The sequence below is a fragment of the Paramormyrops kingsleyae genome, unplaced genomic scaffold (genome assembly GCF_048594095.1).
Source record: "Paramormyrops kingsleyae isolate MSU_618 unplaced genomic scaffold, PKINGS_0.4 ups328, whole genome shotgun sequence".
NCBI lineage: Eukaryota > Metazoa > Chordata > Actinopteri > Osteoglossiformes > Mormyridae > Paramormyrops > Paramormyrops kingsleyae.
The window spans coordinates 3,083-20,650 of NW_027326265.1; the positions used below are offsets into that span (position 1 = coordinate 3,083).

A 17,568-nucleotide genomic window follows, 5' to 3' on the forward strand; every position below is an offset into this window, starting at 1 on the left:
TTGTAAAAGGCCGCCAGCGGTTTTCATTGGTGCGGATGATGGTGCATACCTCACTGCGGTTGTGGAATTCAAGGGCAGTGGGTGAACTGCAGTAAGGACAAGGAGTCCATTGCTGTTCTTTGTAAATCTAACACATTTTGAGGCAATACTCTCACCCGAGGTTCTCTGCAGGCTCCTCTGCCCCTCCACTTTCATGGAGATACAATTTGCCAGAGTCGGAAACACTACAAAAAAGGAAACAGTGACTAGTTTTAAAACAACAGGGATGTTTGCACAAAGTTTGCACAATTCGATTTCCTCTCTGGGGTCACACTGTCCATTGTGGATCACACTTTTTTATTTGGTGTTTGTTCGTTTCTATGCAAGACATGCAGCTACAGGTAGGGATGCAACAAACTTTCATGGACGGTGGGGTTTCCACACACACAACCATTACCGTCCATGCACTGCAGCTACACGTGATGAGGGGTGAGGAAAGAGTTACGGATTCCCTGCAGTTCCCACCTCTGCTCCGGTTATAAGTTCTGCCAGGAACATCAGGATCCCTTCACCCTTCAAAGCAGAGAGCCGGGGCTGGGCTCTCACACTCCCTATTGCATGGGAAAGGGTGTGGGGGTGTGACTGACACGGGGAGCCAAAAACAACCAAGGCGGGGCCACATGGACAGCTGGGCAGACGCTGTGTTCAGAGATGCCAGTTACAGCTACACCAGAAATTGTAAATAACAACATATGGGGCACATGTGATGGGGGCAGCCTGCGGCTCAGCAGGTCAGGGTGTAGAGCTGCGGTGCGGCGGGAAAAGAGAAAAGAGGCAGCCACCACAAGTCCAGCACCAAAAAGCAGGTGTTTTTATTTGAGCTCACCAAACACCGAAAAACCCACGCCAAGAGTGTCCAGCTTGGGCATGCGTACTCACCACCAAACCGTGCGTGCGTGAGTAAGGGAGAATGTGAATTCTGCTTAAATGGTAGGAGCACCTACACACGCGGGGAGGCTGAGCTACTCGACCAGAATGAGTCACAATGGGCTGGGAGGCTGGAGCAGCGGGGGGGGGGGGGGTCCTGCCGTGGTGTCCATGTCCAAATCGGCAGGCTTCAGAGGGTCCACTGAAACTCGATCCGGCTTGCCCCTCACATCCAGTGTGAAAAACATGTCCCCGGATTGCAGCACACGGAATGGCCCATCGTGAGGCGGCCACAGCGGGCCCCGATGAGCATCATGGCGGACAAAGACATATGCGGCCTCGGCCAAACCCTCCGGAACATGCATCTGGGGCATCCCATACTGAGTTGTGGGCACTGGAACGAAAGCTCCAGACAAGTTCTGCATTGCGGAGCGTTGGCGTCCGGTGCATCAAGGGGCAGTGGTGGTGGGCAGGTGGTACAGAATGCAACAGCCAGAGTTCTCACAAACACAAAAAAAATTTGATCACATTACACCAGTCTTATCCTCCCTTCATTGGTTACCAGTTAAGTCTCGGATTGACTATAAAATACTGCTATTTACTTATAAAGCCCTGAATGGCCTTGCACCAGAATACCAAAGTGATCTGCTGACCTCATACAACCCCCCGCGCTTGCTTCGTTCTCAAGGTGCAGGATATCTGTTAGTACCTAGGGTAGAAAGAGCTACGGCAGGCTGCAGAGCTTTCTCCTATAGAGCTCCCCAGCTGTGGAATGGTCTTCCACCGGATGTGCGGATTTCAGGCTCACTCTCAATATTCAAGTCTAGACTAAAAACACACCTATTTAGTTTAGCTTATAGGGACACTAGTTCTAGCTCTAGCTAACTTCTCACTCCCAGTTAAACCTATAGTGTGAGGTGTAGAGCTGGGTGGGGATCGGTGCCATTGGCTTTGGATAAACTGAATTGACAGTGCTGTCACTCTAGCTTCACAATCGCTTGTGGGATTGCAGTGCTGTAATTTCAGGGACTCCCCATGCCTGCATTCCCACCTGCCTCTCCCTCCTACTTATGCTGCCATAGCCATATCTGCCGGAGCATTGCACTTCATATTGCACTCATCTAACTTTTAGCACTGACTATAGTCTCCCCTACTTTGACTAATTGCATATTTTATTTCCCCTACTTCTCCTGGGGGGTGCTGCCTGGAGCCCTCACTCTATCAAGATGTCCAGCACACCCTGCTACATGTGACGTTGCCTCTACCAATGACGTCCGTGCATCCAGCTTGCCGTTCTGCCTGTGTCATCTTCCTTGTATGACCCGCTCCCTGCCTTCTGGTTGCCTGGCGATTGGAGGGAGCGTTGGCACCGGCTTGCCATCTCCCCCCTGCTCCCCGTTTGTGTCTCGAAATTTACTGTATCTGACTCTCCCTGCTGGCCCCTGGAGGATGGGCTCCCCCTTTGAGTCTGGTCCCTCCCAAGGTTTCTTCCTTCTAGGGAGTTTTTCCTTGCCACTGTCACCTATGGCTTACTCACTGGGGGCTTTTGGTGGGGATGCTGTAAAGCGCTTTGAGACGATGTAATGTTGTGATAATGCGCTATACAAAAATAAATTTGTTGTTGTTGTTGAAGTCCCCTGGTACCCGCAGAGTCTGCCCGTAGAGGAACTCGGCCGACGAGGATTGTAGGTCTGACTTGAGAGCGGTCCGGAGGCCCAACAAAACTGTCCACCCAGCCACTGTCCTTGAGGCTGGCCTGAAGAGCAGCTTCCAGAGAGCGGTGAAAACACTCGCACAGCCCATTGGCCTGTGGATGGTAGGTCGTGGTACGATGGAGGGAAACCCCAAAAACCTGGGCCACTGCAACCCAAAGCTCAGAGGTGAACTGGGCTCCATAGTCCGAAGACACATCCGACTGAACCCCGAAACGGGGCAACCAACCACTGGTGAAAGTCCTGGCCACGTCTGCTGTGGTGGTGGATGACAAAGGTATGGCCTCTGGCCACCGAGTAGACCTGTCCACCACTGTTAGCAGGTGAATAAAACCCAGGGAAGGGGGAAGAGGCCCGATCAGGTCCACATGCACGTGGTCAAAACGGCGCTCTGACACCACAAAAGGAGGTCTGCACCTTGGTATGTTGGTTCACCTTAGCCCGCTGACACTGAACGTAGGAGGTGGCCCAACTATGGACATCCTTCCGCAGCCCATGCCAGACAAACTTGGTGGCCATCAGACACTGAGACGCTCGTCTGCCGGGGTATGAAAGACCATGTACCACCTCGAAAATGTGATGACGCCAACCGGCAGGCACAATAAGCCTAGCTAGACCAGTTGAGACATCACACAGGAGGGTGGCACCACAGTCAAGGAAGGGAATATCTGCCAGCTGCAGACTGGTGACTGCGGTCCTATAAGCCTGCACCTCCGGATTGACCCCCTGGTCTGCTGCCAATCGAGCGTAATCTACCCCCAACGGCACAGCACCTACCACCGAGTAGTTGCTGAGCTGTTGCTGTTGATGAGCGGACTAAGGCTCAGATGTCTTAACCATTGCAAACGTGAGGGGCTTGTGGTCAACAAAAATCGTGATTGGGCGGCCCTCTATGAGGAACCACCTCTATGAGGACACACAGCCAAGTACAGGCCAAGAAGCTCACGGTCGAAGGTGCTGTACTTCCGCTCGTGTGACCTGAGCTGCCGGCTGAAAAAGGCCAGCGGCTGCCAGGCGCCATCCACACACTGCTTGTGCACGACCTCCACAGCATAGTCCGAGGTGTCAGTGGTGAGCACAACCAGAGCATCAACGGGTGGGTCAGCATGGTTGTGTTTGCCAGAGCAGCCTTGGTAGCCACAAAAGCCTGGGTCTGCTCAGCTGTCCACTCAAGAACCTGCTGTTCCATGATTGGAAGGTTGCTAGCTCTATGCTCAGGGTAAGCAGAATGATTGGCGCTTTAATCAAGAACCTTCATTCCCTGTTGCTCGAGGGACTGGCCGACCCTGCTGTCCCAATCATACATTGCTTTAGATAAAAGCGTCTGCAAAATAAATGTAAAGAAGCTTGATCACATACACATTTATCGGACATCATAGCCCACATGACAGACACACTGATACCAGCTAGTGTAGGGATGTCGGGCTTGACCTTTCGATCAAATGTCAGACCCACTCAACTGAGGCAGGAAGCATGTACAGAATTTCTGTCTAGACAAATCTGTGAGCTGCTCAGCCTCACCTTTTGCATCTTCTTGATCCATTTGCCCTTATCAGGTGTCAGATGCCCCCAGTGCCTAAATGAATACCACCGTATGTACCACAGCTGTTACAATGTAACACCGCTGTATGTACCATGGCTGTTACAGAGTAATACTACTGCATGTACTGCAGCTGTTACAGTGTAACATCACTGTATGTACCACAACTGTTACAGTGTAACCACCACAACGGCTATATTTCTACCAAACTGTTACAGTGAAAGACAACTATGTGTACTGCAGCTGTTAGTGTAACATCACTGAATATACCGCAGCTGTTACAGTGTAACACCACTGTATGTAGCTGTTACAATGTAACATCTCTGTACATACCGCAGCTGTAAAAAACCCGAGGCTAAAACCTGTCGACTAAAAGAGACAGATATGCTAGATTCATTACCAGAATGAGCACAGGTAGGACCTGCAAGTCCTTCTTATTGATTATTTTGTGTTGTCCTGTTTGTTGATTAGGGTAGCTGTAGAATTTTGATAATTAATTTTTATCCTATTTGATTCGAATTTATTGAAATATAATCTTATGAGACTTTCCGCACAGAGGACTATGGTCTGGCACAGAGGTCTGTTGGCAGGGGCACCGCTCCAGGTTTTTGGTCCCATTAATGCGTATTATATTGGGTCTCCAACTTAGACCAATCTAATTATATTCCATATTTTTAGGGCCCCTGTCACTTGGGGGCCCTTGGAATTGTCCTAACATTCCCACCCTTTATGACACTCCTGTCTGTTGAAGTATAAGCAAACATGGCCTTATTTTTCAGATTTATATTCATATGTTTTTCCATTTCCAAGGACCTTTATAGATAAATTAACTCAAAACAATGCTTCAGTTTTGATTGTAATTGTAGTACTAGTGATGTCAACAGTTTCTATAATCACAGCAAATACAGATGAACATGGAAACGGAGATATGATTTGATTAAATTATTCATTAATCCTTTGAGATGACATCATTCAAGGATTTCAGGTCCTGGGCTAAATCCAGTGACTTCCCAGATGTTGCTCTCTGACCACTGCCATATTGTTCTGCTACAGGGGTCAAGTGATTCATCTCAGCACTAATCTCGTCCAACAAGACCGAAGCCATCTTAAGTCAACTTCATTGTTTCCTAGTAATAGGAGTTTATACATTGAACATTGAATATATACACTGTATAATGACTTGCTTAACATGCTTGGTGAAAGCAATTATTTAGTACAGCTCTGAATTTCCTGCAGCACCCAATAGCTAATAAAAATTCTGAATCCAGAATCTCCCTTGCTTCAGACTGTTTATAAACAAAGCTATATCACTACATTTTTTTCCTCGAAAATCAAATACATTTTTTCAGACACCAGCACAAACAGAAGTTGTTTGTTTTGGAATATACACTTCTGTATGATTACCATCTTACAGAAAAAAGGTTTGCGTTTTAATTGGACCACCCAGGAACAACAAAACAGGCCATTTCCCTCACTCCACAATGCTTTACAGAGCACACTAAGCTACGATTTCCCTCAGACAAAGCTGTGCTTTCACGCTCTAATTGTTTTTATGTTTAATATGGAGAGACTGTTACTCTAAGACAGGAAAAATAAAAAAACACTTCATGCATACCAAACATTAGAAGCACATATCAAATGACATTTTGATAGCATCTGTTATTTGAGGATCTTTGTGTAAAGGACAGAGATGACCGCAAGATCAATAATTGCAATTTTGGAAAAGAAAGAATAAACAATGGAAAATAAGAAAGTAGCAAACAGCTGTGCTGAACTCCTCATAAAGGCTCATGTACCGGTTCAGTATACTGCAAACACCAGGCGCGCATAGATATATATATATATATATATACACGCACACAGTGGTGGCCAAAATTATTAGAACACTTGCCATTTTTAAGAGGTTTCAGTTGTTTTTGTTGAAGTGGCCATTAAAATATCCATAAAACGAATGAAATACCTACAAAGTCGTCATTATGCTCTATAAATCATAGAATACAGCCACCATAAGGAAATTTAGGTCATGTTCCTTACAAAAAACAAGCTAGGCTTATTTCACTGTCAATGTCACACAATCATGTTCCTTCACAGAAGAAGCCAAATTGCTTGTTTAATCACTGTCAGGTGTGATCATGGTTACACTGATGGTGAATCAAGAGTCTTAGGGCACAGCTGAGTGATTCTTTTGAATGTACAAGGTCTATTCTGCTCATTAAGTGATTGGTAACATCAGGGTTTGTCACTCAGGCCGCACCACCAATTGGTATAAATTCAAAGCCTCTAAAAGTAGTCTTGAAGCACATGTTGCTCTTCTTTGAACATGGCTAGGGTGAAGAAGGAGCTAACGAGTGAGCAACGGGTTCGAATAAACGCCCTTTTTGATGCTGGCTGTAGTTACCGCCGCATGAGATGCAGTCCAAGCACTGTAAAGTACACTTTAGACCGCCATGATGCCACCAATTCACACCAGAACCGAAAGGGAAGAGGGAGGAAAAAGAAATTTTCAGACAGACAAGTGAAGCATCTCAAAATTCTCAGTCTTAAGAACAGAAGAAAGACCTCACAAGAACGGCGTGACGAGATCAACACCACAATGACTAATGGTGCATCAGAGTTCTCAAGAACTGTGCGTCAGAGACTGGGAGAAGAAGGACTTGTTGGAAGAATAGCAGCAAAGAAACCATTTTTGAGAGAGAACAATATAGTGAAACGCCTGAAATTTGCAAAAGAATACAAGAAATGGACAAAGGAAGATTGGTATAAAGTGTTGTGAACTGATGAGTCCAAGTTTGAACAGTTTGGCAACAAGCGAAGAGTGTATGTTCAACGGAGGAAGGGGGAGAGATATAAAAAGGAGTGTCTCTTGCCAACAGTTAAACACGGAGGGGGTAGTATTATGGTGTGGGGTGCCATTTCAGCCTCAGGAACAGGTGACTTTGTGAAAATCGATGGAATCATGGATAAGAAAGTATACCGCAACATTCTGGTGAGGCATGGAGTACCATCTGGGAGTCGTCTTATTGGGCCTGGATTCATTTTCCAAGAGGACAATGACCCTAAACATTTTTCTAACTATTGCCGGAACTACCTGCGACAGAAGGAGTCTGCTGGAACATTGAAAATGATGGACTGGCCCCCTCAAAGTCCGGACCTCAACTCCATCGAGCAAATTTGGGGCGAGTTGGAAAATAAACTGGACAGATCTATTGTACATTCAAAAGAAAGCCTTTGGCTTGAGTTGCAGAAGGCATGGGATAACGTTAGTGTTGAAGTTCTCAGGAAATGTACTGACACTATGCCAGAGAGATGTGCTGCTGTAAATGCTGCAAAAGGTGGACACACCAAATATTAAAGTTAAAAGTGGATAAAAACAGTAGGACTCACTTCATCTAATATTTGTTGTACTGTGTGTGTGTGTGTGTGTGTGTGTGTGTATATACTCATTAGAACTCGAATTTCTTAAAAGTCGAATCAACCAGTTAGAAAAAAAATTACCTAGAGCTCAATCTGAATCTCAGAATTCAAACCGTGAACGATGACCTAAGATAACTTGTACGCGCGGGGAAATGAGTCACGCAGCACGTCTCTCAGCAGAAAGAAAGGGTAACGCTTCAGTCTCAGCCTTGCATTCGCTGTGATAGCATCGTGCATGTTTACACTAGCTGAATACATATATTTAGACAGTAAAAATACATTGAGAATGATAGACAGTAACAGTAATTATTATTATATTATAAAATACATTTTAAAAAGATTTCTTATTAATTATTTTAATATTAATAATAAACCATTAATACATTTTATTATTATAATATTGTCATGCCCAGTGGGGACAGAACGGAGACAAAGACGCAGACGTCAGGGTATCGGGGAATACGGGGTTTAATTACAGGTAAGGCAGGCAAAACGCAGACGGACAATACAATGACCGGACTGGGGAAACAAACTGAAACGCGGACGAAATACAGAGGACTAATGACAACAACCAGAAACAGCTGATCACACGGGGATTCCAGACGGGGTTAACGAGGGGGTGTGGCACACGGAAGGAGCAGACGATCGGGGCAGGGCCATGGTTCGAATCACGGGGGGTACTGGGGGGTACAGTACCCCCCGATCAAGACCCAGACCCCCCCAAATAGACAAAATAGCAATTTTGGGGGGGGGGGGTCTTAACATTTTTCTTTTGTTGTAAAAAAAAAAAGATAACCTCACCTTGTAGGAAAATTTTATGTAAAAGGATTTCAGACACCCCTAGTGTGGACCGTTGTTCTGTCATAAAATCCTACCAATCGAGACGTGCTATGGAGCCTTTCTGCGCATGTGCAGTTCCACCGTCTTGGGATTAGGGTTAGGTTTTATGGGTTAGGGTTAGGTTTTATGGGTTAGGGTTAGGTTTTAGGGGATAGGGTTAGGTTTTATGGGTTAGGGTTAGGTTTTAGGGGTTAGGGTTAGGGTTTTAGGGGGTTTAGGGTTAGGGTAAGAGTTAGGGTTTGGGCTATCGATTAGCACTACGGTAGCATTTTTCGACAAGGCAGCATTAATCGACAGAACACTGTACCATTTTAACCACCTCGGCACTAGAAGAAGCCAGTCGGTTGCGTCATTCATTCTCATTGAGTGACCTGTTCATTGTGTTCGTCTGTCATGGTACTGTTTGTCATGCGTTGGTAAATGTAAGTAGCCAGCAGAAGTCTAGCCTGTTGAAAATGTGTTATTTTACAACCTTCATTTATTCGTTTAAGTGTTTCATCTACTAATGCAAGCTGACGTCTTTAAAAGTCGAATTACTTACCATTGTCCTTCTGATGCCAGTACAGTCAACGTTAGTTACGTTAACTAGCAAGATAAGCTAAGTTCTCTATTTAAACCAGGCTTACTTGGTGAGGTAAAATCGATCATGGTCATTTTCCAAGGAGATGAACTCCCTATGTTTTCATTCTCATTTTATCATGAATAAATTTTGCCTTCCTGAAATTAATTCGCCATTTAGCCTGTGTGGTTTGTTATTAGGCCAATGTTAATGCATAAGAAGGTCTAACGTTATGCTCTGAAAAAACATTACTATAAGTGAAACCTACAGGGGCAACGTAAAAAAAAAAACTAGTTAGCAAATAATAAGCCTAACCCTAACCCTAATTTGAATTTTAGTGGTATTAATTCTGCATTCCACAATTTCATATTTATAGACATTTTTAGTAGCTTCATCTGATAGCCCAGGTACTGTTTTGTTAAACATAGATTAGATTTTATTCACAGACACATTAGGAGGAAAAGGAAAGATGGAGACATCAGACACTTTTTTGCTGGTAAAAGAAGAGTAAGTAGGACGTATTAGTGTTATGAGCTACAGAACAATACACCAAAAGTATAGGTGCAGTTTTGCAAACTGTTAATATGTATGAAGGAAAGTGATGGTTAGCAGAAGGCAGGAGAGGCACAGGAGCAGGCAGCAGGAAGATGGCAGGATGAGGACAGAGTGCAGGATCGTGAGCAGGCAGCAGGAAGATGGCAGGATGAGGACAGTGTGCAGGGAGCAGGAAGATGGCAGGATGAGGACAGTGAGCAGGGAGCAGGAAGATGGCAGGATAAGGACAGTGTGCAGGCAGCAGGAAGATGGCAGGATGAGGACAGTGTGCAGACAGCAGGAAGATGGCAGGATGAGGACAGTGTGCAGACAGCAGGAAGATGGCAGGATGAGGACAGTGTGCAGACAGCAGGAAGATGGCAGGATGAGGACAGTGTGCAGGCAGCAGGAAGATGGCAGGATGAGGACAGTGAGCAGGGAGCAGGAAGATGGCAGGATGAGGACAGCGCGCAGGACCAAGAGTTGAGTTAGAAATTAGGCTGTACTTTAACATCTACTGTATCATCAAGACAGATATTAGCCTAATAGGCAAATATGTATTTCTGAAGGCTGTTGGAGCTGGGAGGACTGAGAGGGCAGGAATAACACCAGACTGCTGGACCAGACCAGGCTGTTTGTAAATGTATAGGCTTATTACTTTTACTAGTATACTTCTAGGATAATTCCTGGCAGTTATCAAAACCAAATTCTTTTGGATAGGGATAAGGATAATGAGATCTTCTGTATTGATTCTCATTGTGTCGCATGTCCAGACCATGACCGTGTGTTGCATACATGTTAGTAAACACCCCTAGTGCATCTTGCACTCTTAACATTGATCCTGGTGGCGACTATTCATATTGACACGGTAGCGGACCATAATGGTCATAGAAGTGTTATGAAGGAAGTACCCCCCAAATATGGAGGAGTAATTTGCACTCTGGGCAAGACAATTTATTTTCTTACTTTACAAATTACTATTTTGATAAATGTGCTTAGATGTGTTTAGTACAGTATATGCTCTTCTTATTTTACCCGGTTCATTTTGTGTTTAAATGCTAAAAAAAACATATTTTGGTGTAATTTTTTGAGGCCAGGAACCAATTAATTGGTTTTCCATTATTTCTTATGGGGAAAATTTGTTCAGAACTCGAACTTTTTAGGATTTGATCCGGAGTTCTGAACGGATTAAGCTCGAGTTCTGAGGTACCACTGTATATTGGGGTCTGTATATTGACCCCTGTATATACCATTGCAGGGCACTCACAAGCTTTTCAGTGTCTACATTTCATTGTGACATGTTTTTGGACTGAAACTGGAACATCCACAATGACACATGGAGAACATGCCAACTCCACTCAAGTGGAGCTGGAACAGAGACTCGAATGCTGGACCCACAAGCATGAGGCAATAGTGCTAACCAGTGCACCACTATGCCCCCCATACGTGTCCTACATTCTAACTTTAAATGATTTGTTTGGGGGTGGGGTTTTTCTAAAATGTTTAAAATTTGAAACATGCCAGCTCCTTCTGCATTAGAACATATTTTGCAAATTCCCCCTCCATTCTAGAGGTCAAATCTCTAAAATATATAATGTAATTATGTCCATACATATAACACATCAATGGGCAAAATTAAATTCGAATGGGATAAAGAATTGGGGATTGTATTGTCTGATGAAATGTGGGAGAAAGCACTTAGAATGGTAAACCGAAGTACATCAAGTGCCCGGTTGGGCTTAATTCAATTTAAAATTACCCACTGGGTCTACTATACTAAGGCCAGACTTTCTAGAATATATCCCAACTTAGAAGAAACTTGTGACAAATGTCAATTAACTAAGTATCAGCCCAGTCGCTAATTAAATCCAGAGATACAAGGCGGCAGACACCAATAACAGCAATTCCCATACCGGGAGTCGAACCCGGGCCGCCTGGGTGAAAACCAGGAATCCAAACCGCTAGACCATATGGGACTATATTTTTCAATTATTTTGATTAATTTGTATTGTTGATATAATTCGTTTATTTCAATTTTATTTTGTATGACGGGGAGGGAGGTATGGGGGGGTATTAAGATCAAAACCAGCATTTGTACCTTTTGTATCATTTACTGTTATTGGTTAAAATTCTAATAAATACAGTTGAATAAAAAATAAAATTTGAAACATTAATTTGAAAAAAAACAACAACATTTAAGCATTAATTAAGCATATGCTTTGGGATTTAACAGCCCAAACTTTTGACTGCCACCATACATTTAACCTCTGATTTATCTGGGGTGTCTGTATCACAGAGCTCTACCACACACACACACACACACACACACACACACACACACATACACATACACACACACACACACACACACACACATACACATACACACACACACACACACACACACACACACACACATACACATACACACACACACACACACACACACACACACACACACACACACACACATACACACACACACAGACACACACACACACACACACACACACACACACACATACACATACACACACAGACACACACAGACACACACACACACATACACATACACATACACACACAGACACACACACACACACACACACACACACACACACATACACATACACACACAGACACACACACACAGACACACACACACACACACACACACACACACACACACACACATACACATACACACACAGACACACACACACAGACACACACACACACACACACACACACACACACATACACACACACACACACACACATACACATACACACACAGACACACACACACAGACACACACACACACACACACACACACACACACACATACACATACACACACAGACACACACACACACACACACACACACAGACACACATACACATACACACACACACACACACACATACACATACACATACACACACACACACACACACACACACACACACACACACACATACACATACACACACAGACACACACACACACACACACACACACACACACATACACATACACACACAGACACACACACACACACACACACACACACACATACACATACACACACAGACACACACACACAGACACACACACACACACACACACACACACACATACACATACACACACAGACACACACACACAGACACACACACACACACACACACACACACACAGACACACACACACACACACACACACACACACACATACACATACACACACAGACACACACACACAGACACACACACACACACACACACACACACACACACACACACACACACATACACATACACTCCACGCCGCCAGAATTGTGTCAGCAGATTGTTGCCACTCTTACTCATGTGTATATGGCACGGCCTGTGTGGACAGGTTATCAGGCAGAAAGTCTTATCAAGTCCTTTAGTTATTAATACAGCCATTTAGAGAAGATGAATGGTAACTGGGCATCCAGTTACAGGTGTCTTCTGGTTACAGCCCACTAACAAAAATATTTATGAAATATTGCACTTCTTATTTGTAAACCAGACCAAACAGAATCATGTGGCATGGGGGGGCAGGTGGAGCATGGCTATTTCATTGGGCAGTTACTATTTCTAGGGGCAGTAAATGAAGATGGGGCAAAGAGGAGCATGCATACCGAAACAAAGTCAAAATGAAACACCGCAGCCTCGTCAGCACAAAAAAAAAAGGTAACACTCTATTTAAGACCATGTTTTTTGTCATTTATAAACACATTCATAATGCATTATAATGCATTCATAAAGCATTATAAACATGACTATAAATATTTATAAAAATGCATAACACATTATAGCCATGTTTATTATGCATTATGACTGCCTTATGAAACTCTCATGTATAGTGCACTATAGATACCTTTAAAATTCAGTACAAAGCATCCTTAATGCCTATAGCAACCATTATAATGCATTGTAAAGGTATCTATAGTGCACTATACATGAGAGCTTCATAAAACATTCATAATGTATAATAAATGTGCCTTTTCATAAATATTTATAGCCATGTTTATAATGCTTTATGAATGCATTATTTGTTATGAATGTGTTTATAAATTACAAAAAAATGGCATTAAGTAAAGTGTTACCAAAAAGTGAATAATAAAAATATACCATAGCAATAAAACAAGTAGAAGGGCGACGGCTAACTAAAGACACACACACTGTACAGAGGTTCCAGAAAAATCCAGAGTCAAAGATAGACAGCTAAGGGCTGATGGCTCTGGCATTCCTTTGGATTCTTATCAGGTCACGCACCTCATTTTCCACTGGGGCTTTGCACAGGATATACAGCAGTATAGAATTATTTATGCTTATTTACATACTTTATGGCAGCCTGGTAGCTCAGTCACCAAACACTGCAGTCTGATGCCTCCAGGATTGTGGGCTGGAATCCAGTGCCTGGCTCTCCGTGGATGCAGTGTGCATGTTCTCTCCATGTTTGCATTCCTCAGAGTCACCCATAGCATGTGTCTGCATGTGTGAATGTTTGCCCTGCATTGGACCGGTGTCCCGTCTAGGGTATCCCAGCCCTGTGTCCTGTTTTTGCCAGGGGGAGGCGCCAGGGGGAGGCGCCAGGCAGGTCACCACTTTATACTGCATAAGTGGGTTTTGCCTTTTCTTAAATCAGATGTGACTTTTCAAAAATATATGATGTTTCAAAAACAAAAGCTAGAACATAGATGAAATTAGAGCTGCATTACGGCTAACTTTCCACATATAATGGCTGGGGTCAGGTGATTGCCACACCATTTTTGTGAAATGGGAAATGCCACTTTTGTTGAGGAGTTTGTAATGAGGCCACAATTACTTTCCTTGAAGCAGGAATTCTCCCTTAGCTGGATAACTTGTAGGATTTAAGGTGGTCTGGGATTTAAGGTGGTCTGGGCTAAATGTAAGTGAACAAAGATAAAGTCCATTTAAACTGGGGTACTTTAAATTTGGCATGTTATCCAGCTAAGCAAGAAATCCAGGGGTCAGCTGGGCCCTAAACCCCAACTGTTCCGGGGGCACTGGCTGAGTCTGCTGTCTGACCCCAATCACCACACTCACACATAGCTTTGGACAAAAGCATCAGCTGTCCAAGTGTGAAGGGAGAAATTCTTGAAATTGCTGTTCTTTTACAGACCTCTAAAGGGACCATTACCTAAAGAGGAACTTCAACCTCAGACCCTCAGCATTAAAAGTCTGAAGCTCTACCGAAGAAGCTATCCAGGCTCTTATAGACTATTGTGCAAATTTGGGGAAACGGAATTTTGAATTGAGAGATTGAGATGTGAAACAAAACATTATTATTCAGACTAACCACAATAAACAACATTAATATCTTTATCTTCCTGCAACATTAAATGAGTATGTGAGTGTCACAGATGACTGATCTAAGGTAGCAATGGCTGGGTGTTACCATGTGATACAAATCAGAAAAATATATATAAACTGAAAACAAAATTAGCTGAGCACTTCCTGTTTATTCATGTGGTCTGCTTGCACTTCTGTCTGAAATATTTCAGTAATCTTTCTATTTCTGAGATGTGATAGCACAAATAAAGTCAATTTAAAGGATTACATTTAAATACTGCATAGGTGCATATTGTAATATTAGTATTATGTTATAATGTTCTAAAGTGGGAAAATACAACATTCTTTTCATGATTAAAACAATTGGAGCAGAATATTTTCTGTAATGTGAAAATAACCTTCTGTGGAGACATATCAGAAATGCTGGTTTTCTTAAGTTAAAGTTTCTTCATCTCTCTTATCACAATTACATTGAGTCTGAAACAGAATGTAACTGTTGTGGAAGAAAAAAATCTACTTCTTCTATTATCCAAGCAACCCCTGGTTGGACTGCTTGAATAAGACTCCAGACCTCACGGATGGTGAGCAAAGTTTTCTATTTCATTCAGTAATCCAGCACAGAGCTCTAGTCATACTCTGGGACCAGGTACTCCAAACACAAATATTAAACAGTTGATATTCCGTAACACCCAAACCCCGATAAGTACTTCTAAGTCCTGAGAAGAGAACCTGAGAACCTGAAGCAAACCCAGATACCAGAGAAACAGGTGAAACACAAATGTAAGCACATTCTTAACGCCGGTGCTGAATGGTGGAGTCACTTCAGTTGTCTGAAATGACTGAAAAAAATGATCAAGCTTTTGGAAGCACAACAGTCTAAACAACAAATCAGTTACATATTTGAAAAAAATTGTAAAATGTAATTGCAAAGCATTAATGGTTTTCAAAATTGTCTTTTGCTTCTTAATGTTGGCAATCTAGTGTAAGTAATACGAGGAGGACATTAAAGTGAAATGCATCTGATCCCCCTAAGAGAACAACTGGCCTGAGTCTGCCCTTCTTAGGTGAAATGGTCTAGAACCACCACTGGGGGAGAACATGCAAAGTCTACACTCATGGAACCAGGGCAAAGACTCAAATGCGGGGCCCAGAGGTGTGAGGCAACAGTGCAAACCACTGTGCCACCACACTACACCTGCATACACTATGGACAAGAAAAAAAATATTTGCTAGTAACAGTTGCTTTAAATTTTTTGAACACATAATGAGTCACTGAAGGTCTGAGACACAGGACAGGATGCACGGCCTGATGCTCAGCCTTCTCTGCCAACACCCAACCAGAAAAAGAAATTTTGAACAAAATAAGTACCATTAATTAACTTATCATGTCCCTGCGGCCATTGTTATCAATGCTAATTTACAGGTGCTCACAACAGACATCAAACATGGCTAGCTGGTTATGGGGAACAGTTTAATTTATTACTTTTTTATATTGATCAGCATTATTTTGGCAAAAAAAAATCTGTGAATAATACAATTACTTAAAATTGTGCACTTGGAATAGGGGAGGAAACTGGAATGAACACATTTAATGAAAGGAAACAAAAATTACACACCACACAGGAAGACCTGGATCTGGCCTTGAATATACAGCCAGCTGTACCTCCTTAATCATAATTTCACAGAGTGTATGGTAATCAAACTTAATTATCCAGAACCGTGTGGTTTCCAAGTTGAACTGATCCAAAACCCAAGAAGTTCAGCTTTCCAGAAAAGCAACGCAGACAACCCAGCCAAACAAACATCCGTTGATTAAAAAGGCAACAAGAAAAACGTGCTACACATGTACGTCGATATCATGAAAATGACATTTCCTTTTGTAAAGCAATATGAAGGAAATCAGCTGCAACACTGACCAGGGATCCTTTGGCTGTGGGAAGCAGGCAGGAGTGGCCAGACAGAATGGACCTGATCCATCATTACTTACACCGCCATTTTGTGAATGTTTTACAAATGTAGTTATTGGGGGCACTAATTAGGCTACAGATATAAATTATGATGTCTATCATTTTAGGAGTGTCTCAAGATTTGGTTGTGTGTGGAACTGTATCTGTATAACTACTGTACTGTACATGAATAATAATAACTGATACTTTATTGATCACTCCCGGGAAATTCTCTTTTTGCCTCCCCCATCTTGCTATCTGTAGGTGAGAGTAAGCTGGCCATGAAGAGCAGCCGCCTGTAGTGACACCCAGGGAGCTGGGGGTTAAGGGCCTTACTCAAGGACCTGCAGACATGCTGAGGCTCAAACCAGCGACCTACTCACAGGCATAGAGGTTTAGCCCACTGAGCCACATGCTGTATATAGACATACACGTGGTCTGTGTATTTATATATACCTACAGTATATAGTACATATTTATAGAAACAGGTATAATATCAGAACAAAAGAAGAACATGAATAAACCAAACAACTGAAAAGAAATTAAAAGAACAGAATCCCCCCCCCCCCTTTTGTTTTTTCTTTTGGACAATTCTTCCCTCCAAGCTCATCAGGGCAATTTTCAGTTCAATTTCACCCCCATACTTTCAGTACAAGCTGTATAAAATGTATAAGGGTGGGTTTGGGATTCTGGTTTATAACCCTTAATAACTGAGAGGAATTTAAAAATGGATTAAAAAGGGGGACAAAGTGATTTAATGGCAGGCCCCA

General features: G+C 43.1%; 1 non-coding gene across 1 annotated transcript; it reads right to left on the minus strand.

The window, feature by feature from the left end:
- Nucleotides 1-11,409: 11,409 nt before the first annotated feature.
- trnae-uuc (transfer RNA glutamic acid (anticodon UUC)) lies at nt 11,410-11,481 on the minus strand. Its single transcript has one exon. It is a non-coding gene; the product is annotated as a tRNA-Glu (tRNA).
- Between the last annotated feature and the right edge of the window lie 6,087 nt (nt 11,482-17,568).